A 6726-nucleotide genomic window follows, 5' to 3' on the forward strand; every position below is an offset into this window, starting at 1 on the left:
GGCAAGGTTTAAGAGGGCAATGAGGGACAACTTCGTTCCAGAGCACATCCGTGTAAAGTTGAGGGCTGAGTTGCATTCCTTTTCTATGGTCGACGACATGACCATCACGGAGTACTATCACAGGTTTGTTGAGCTGTCACGCTACGCGGAGGACATGCAACTGAGTCAACGGAGTTTGGCTCTTCATTTCGAGAGAGGGTTAGAAATGAAGATCATGGAAAGGCTACCAGCCGGGGTAATCTCTGATCAGAAAGATGTCTATGCAAGGGCGGGGCACGCTGAGAGGTTAGTGGACATGGCCAAGGAGGCCAAGGAAAAGGGAGCTGAGAAGAGAAAGGTTGAGAGTGAGGGTGGCAACCAGTCAAGCCACAAGAGGGGTAATCACAACCAAGCTAGGACTTTTTCTGGAGGATCTAGCTATGGCGGGGAATCTCGTGCTTGGGGAAGAGGCGGCCAGAGTACTAGTGAATACTCCACTCTTCAATGCTTCAACTGTGGTGGGACGGGTCATAAACGGTTTGAGTGTACGAGCGCTGCAAGGGGAGGAGGAGGCTTTCCGAGATCATATCAAGGGAATTCCTCGCAAACTCTAAGCCAGAGTTTGGCAAGTAACAGGCCAACTGGGTTATGGAACCACCAAGGAGGCCAAGGGAACAACAATGGCGGCTAAAACCGCAATAATGGAGGGTCTTATCAGCGTCCAACCAACAGTGTGAGTCAAAACTCGGCGGCTATGCCTACTACTTCAGCGACCACGGTCCAGGGTGGAGGTCAGAAAAACAGCGGTAAACTCTTTATAATGGGCAAGTAGGAGGCTAAGTAGGATGCTAATGTGGTCACCGGTACTTTTCTTGTTAATAATACGCCGTCTTTTGTTTTGTTTGATTCAGGGGCAACCCATTCGTTTGTGTCTAGAGGTCATGCCTTATTTATGCGTTTGGGGGAGTATGAGTTGGTGAAAGATAACATGTTTATATTGTCGGGAGAGTTAGTGTCTTGTAACAAGTTGTATAAGGGAGTGTCTATGGTAGTTGGGCAAGTGGATTTACCGGTAAATCTGCTTGAGTTTCCTACGGATGGGTTTGAGGTCATCGTCGGTATGGATTGGTTAGGTAAGTATGGGGCCAAGATAAATTATCGTCAAAAGAAAGTGTCTTTAAAAGGTCGTATGGGAGTCAAGGTGTCATATAGGGGGTTTGTTGTAAAACCCAAGATGAAGTTGATTGCAGTGATGACTTTGAAGTCATGTTTGAGGAAGAGGTGTCCGTTGATCCTTTGCCATGTGAGGGATAATCGGTTAGAGGAGCCATCAGTAGCAGAAATACCAGTGGTTAGTGAGTTCGGCGATGTCTTTCCGGAGGAGATACCAGGGTTACCTTCTAAGAGGGACATTGACTTCAATATTGAACTTAAACTAGGGACGGGACCTATATCTAAGGCTCCGTACCGTATGGGACCAAAAGAATTGGAGGATTTGAAGAAGCAGTTGAACGAGTTGTTGGATAAGAGATACATTCGACCTAGCGTATCGCCTTGGGGTGCACCAGTTCTTTTTGTGAACAAGAAAGACGGTAGTATGAGATTGTGCATAGATTACAGAGAGCTAAACCATGTTACCGTGAAGAACGGGTATCCTTTGCCGATGATTGATGATCTTTTTTACCAGTTGAGTGGAGCTGGAGTGTTCTCCAAGATTGATCTGAGATCGAGTTATCGCCAGCTGACGATTGCAGATGAGGATATTCCTAAGACAGCTTTCCGATCGCGGTATGGTCACTATGAGTATGTGATGATACCTTTCGGGTTGACTAATGCACCGACAGTGTTCATGGATCTCATGAACAGAATCTTCAGTCTATTTCTGGATAGGTTTGTGGTGGTCTTTTTTGATGACATCTTGGTCTATACTAAGACTAAGGAAGAACACGAGGAGCATCTGAGGTTGGTACTGCAAACCTTACGGGATAATCAGTTATACGCCAAGTTATCTATGTGTGAGTTCTGGTTGGAAAGAGTGGCATTTATGGATCATGTGATTTCAAAAGATGGTGTGTCGGAGAACCCTAGTAAGATCAAGGCGGTGTCAAACTGGGAAGCACCGATGAATGTTGCTAAGTTACGGAGTTTCTTGGGTTTAGCTGGCTACTAAAGGATGTTCGTGAAGGATTTCTATAAGATCGCTAGACCTATGACAACTTTGATGAGGAAATGGACCAGATTTCATTGGGATGAGAGTTGTGAGACAGTGTTCCAACCATTAAAGGAGCGTTTGACTACACCTCCCGTCCTGGCTTTACTTGAGGGAAGTGAGAACTTTGAGGTCTATACCAATGCTTCGAAGAATGGGTTGGGTGTTGTTTTGATGCATAATGGAAAGGTCATTGTCTATGCTTCGAGGCAGTTGAAGCCATATGAGGAAAATTATCCTACTCATGACTTGGAGCTGGGTGCGGTTGTATTTGCTCTAAATATTTAAAGGCATTATCTATACGGGGCAACCTTTAAGGTGTTTTCAAATCATAAGACTTTGAAGTACATTTACACTCAGAAGGAGTTGAACATACGTCAGAGACAGTGGATGTAGCTGATTGGGGACTATGATATACAGATCGTCTATCACGAGGGAAAGGCCAATATGGTCGCAGATGCTTTAAGTAAAAAGAGTGTGCATTCGCTATGCACGCCCATGTCACTGATAAAACTAAGGGATGAGATGACTAAGATGGGGATTCATATGATTCTCAAGGGAGATGCCATCAGTGATTTGACTATCGAGCCTGAACTATATGATGACATAAACAGGAAACAAGATCGTGATCCCAAGATTCAGGAATGGAAGACAAGGGTAGGAGATGGAATAGTTTCGAGATTTTCTATCCATACAGAAGAGAGTGTTCGCTTTGATGGGAGGTGGTGTGTACCTAGTGACGTTGACTTGAAAAAGTTGATCATGACGGAGGCTCATTGCACTCCTTATTAGGTACATCCGGGTGGAAACAAGCTCTATAAGGACTTGAAGAAGACGTTTTGGTGGCCCGGTATGAGAAAAGATATCGCAGAGTTCGTGGCTAGGTGTTTGGCTTGCGAAAGGGTAAAGAGAGAGTAACGGAGACCACAAGGTAAGATTCAGTCACTTGAGGTACCGGAATGGAACTAGGAATCTACTTCTATAGACTTCATCGTCGGGTTACCGAGGACTCAGCAGGGTACCAACATGATTTGGGTTATCGTCGACTGTTTGACTAAGTCAGCTCATTTTATTCCAATGAAAGATACTTAGAGTAAGATTCAGTTAGCTCTTGGGTACAGAAAGCATGTGGTACGGTTACACGGGGTACCAAAGGATATCGTGTCGGATCGAGATGCGAGGTTTATATCACGGTTTTGGCAAGAGTTACAGGAATTGATGGAGACTACCTTAAAGATGAGTACGGTGTTTCATCCTACGACAGATGGTCAAATTGAAAGGACTATCAAGACTTTAGAAGACATGTTGCGAGCTTGTGCGATGGAATTTGGTGGGAGTTGGGAGGATAGAGTTGATCTGATAGAGTTTTCATACAACAACAGCCATCACTCTAGCATTGGGATGGCACGTTTTGAGGCGTTGTACGGGAGGAAGTGTAGGAGTCTGGTGTGTTGGGATGATAGTGCTAAAGCTGTGGTTTTAGGACCACAAATGGTACAAGATATGGTTGAACAGGTACACTTGATTCGACAGAAGATGAAAGCAGCTCCAGATCAGCAAAAGAGTTATGCATATCTACATCGTAGAGACATAGAGTTTGCAGTGGGTGACAAGTTTCTCTTGAAAGTGTCGCCTATGCGGGGTGTTATGAGGTTTGGCAAGAGAGGGAAGTTGAGTCAGAAATTCATAGGTCCTATGAGATTTTGGCTCGGGTAGGTGAAGTAGCTTATTCGTTAGCTTTACCACCATCTCTTGATCGGGTGCACAATGTGTTTCATATGTCACAACTTCAAAAATATGTGAGTGATCCGTCACATGTGCTTGAGGTTGAGAATATCGAGTTGGGTGACGCTCTAACTTATGCGGAGGTACCAAAAGAGATATTGGATCGTAAGGTACGCAAGACAAATAATGGTGAAACGGTCTTGCTTAATGTGCTATGGTCTAATCACAACGTGGAGGAAGCCACTTGGGAACCGGAGGAGGCTATGAGGGAACGTTACCCACACCTTTTTTAGTAGGTATGTTTAGTTACGGGGTCGTAACCGTTGTCTTTTAAAGGGGTAGGAGATGGTAGCAAGTGTGTTTTGGGTTATGTTAAGGTCGACATGGGTATATGTTTCGGTTTGTATGAACAATAGTTGGTTATAGTTGGGTTTTGTTAGTGTCTTTTGAGTTAAGTAGTTTAGTTTGCATGTTGTTTTGGGTATGGTATGAACTTTGGGGACGAAGTTCGTTTTAAGGAGGGAAGATTGTAATACTACGGTTTTATGATCTTAGCTTACTCGGTCGAGTAGGCTGTCGAGTGTTTTTAAATAGGCTACTGGTTTGGGAACAGTCGGCCGAGTTGTGAGATACTCAGCCGAGTAGGTCGTACTCACCCGAGTACCCCATGTACTCGACCGAGTACCCGGTCTGACGGGATTAATTTCCGCGGTTTGATTAAGGTGATTAAAGATTATATATATTTCGTTTATCAGTTACTAATTCATTTTTATCAAAACCTAAACTTCGTACATCACCTCTCTAATTAACCTAATCACTCCCAAGGCTAATTGATCGACTGTCTACACTTCTGTTTTTTGTCCCGGTTTTTTTGGTAAGTCTCTAGTGCTTTGTTAATCAATTTATGGTTGTATTTTAGGGTTTGCCCTAATTGATTAGGATGGGCTAAGGGTTGATTAGTATAACTTGTGATGTTGTATTGTTGTGATTCTTGCTAGGTGACGAGTTCGTAGAAGAACAATTCTAGCATCCTTTGCTGTTGATTCAGATTTGCGAATAATTTAGGGCTTCCCTACTCAGTCGATTGTGTAATTAATTTGAGATTATAATGATGGATTGATTAATATGTTTCGTTGGATTGATATTGGTTGAGATGATATTGTGTTGATATTGAGTGATAAGGCTAAAGTCGTATCACCTATATCAAAGTAATCCTATCACAGTACTAACAAAATAGCTAGTGGTAAGACAAGTATCGAATCCACAGGGAGGCGGTAATATTCAGTTTGCTAATATTTAGATTGTCTTAAAGTAACCAATTTTCTTGGAGATATGTTTGGTTTGTTTGCTAACAACTAATTACAAATAAGTAAAGATTGTAAAACAATAATATTACGAAGTTTAGGGCGTAGGTTCACTAGGTCAATTATACGGGGGTGTATCTTAATCAATTGTTAGGTCAATCAAACTATCTAAGGTCACAAGATTGATTAATTCTATTATGTCCTTTAGATTCAGTTTAACATGCAATCGCTATAATTAAACACAACCTATCTGATTATCGCAGCCTATATTAATTCTAACCCAGTCGGTGAAAGTACTAATTCGCTACACTAACGGTGAAAGTACTAATTCGCTACACTAATTATCGATTCAGACCTTAAATAAAATAACTAGAATAAGAACAATAATCGGACAATAGTTATACGATATTACTAACAATCAATCCATAATCTCCCTTCTAATCAACCTAGATCCCCTTTACCCTAGATGAAAGGTTTAGCTACTCATATTAATAAGATTAACAACAACAATAATTGATGTAAACATGATTAAAGACATATAGTAAGAACAGAGAAATAATAACATGAACTAGATTAATGATTAATGAAGAAAGAAAGTACCTTAACAAAATTAATGAGGAACAATTGTAGATCTCAATGTATGCTAGCGGACTAAAACTTAGAGTATTTTCGAGTTCAGAAAGTAATAAAAGCGTAACCTAATAATTTTCACGAGTTTAGAATATATATAATACAAATAAGACGTGTTTTAGGAAAATACGGAAAAGAGCTCAGTAAATAAGATCCTCGATTGAGCCTTAACATACTCGATCGAGGACACTTCACTCGATCGAGCCTACACCCACTCAATCGAGAATTCTGCCTTCTCAGCTTATCTTCGTCTAATCTTTACTTCTTATCTTCAATTTATCTAGTTTCTCGTGCCATGCCTCGTGTATTCCGCTATACCATATCCGCAGTGCTCAACTTCACTTGTTTCACCTAGTAAATGCGTCATTCCTGCATTTAAACACAAAGTAGCGGTAGTATCGACATTCTACTATAAAAAGCATATAAATGACAAATTTGGCACAGAAACCGTATCAAAACCAACATGAAAGGAGTCATAAAAGTGTATATAAAAGTGATACAACATTGAGATTGGTATTGTTGTGATGGGACCATGTTCGGGAGATGGTTCCAACCCCATGTTCGCCTCTTGTGGCTCCTGTCACAAGGGGATGTGCACATTAATGATCTAGGTGCGCTCATTGCGATGAGCGGGGCTTAGGTGGTAACGGTTGCGGTCCCTCCACAGGCGGTGAGGGTTACCTGTTTTTATGGGTAATTTTTCAGGACTACACATTTAAGTGTGTAGTCGGTTATTGATTAGTAATGGAGTTTGGAGAATTATATTGCAATTGGATTAGTTGTACTATTTGTGTTATGAATTCTAGTCTTGATTATATAGTTGACTGACCCTGTTATCGTTTTCAAAATTGTGGTGATCCATTCGGGGATAGTGAGCAG

Source organism: Silene latifolia, chromosome 6, assembly GCF_048544455.1.
Source record: "Silene latifolia isolate original U9 population chromosome 6, ASM4854445v1, whole genome shotgun sequence".
Classification (NCBI taxonomy): domain Eukaryota; kingdom Viridiplantae; phylum Streptophyta; class Magnoliopsida; order Caryophyllales; family Caryophyllaceae; genus Silene; species Silene latifolia.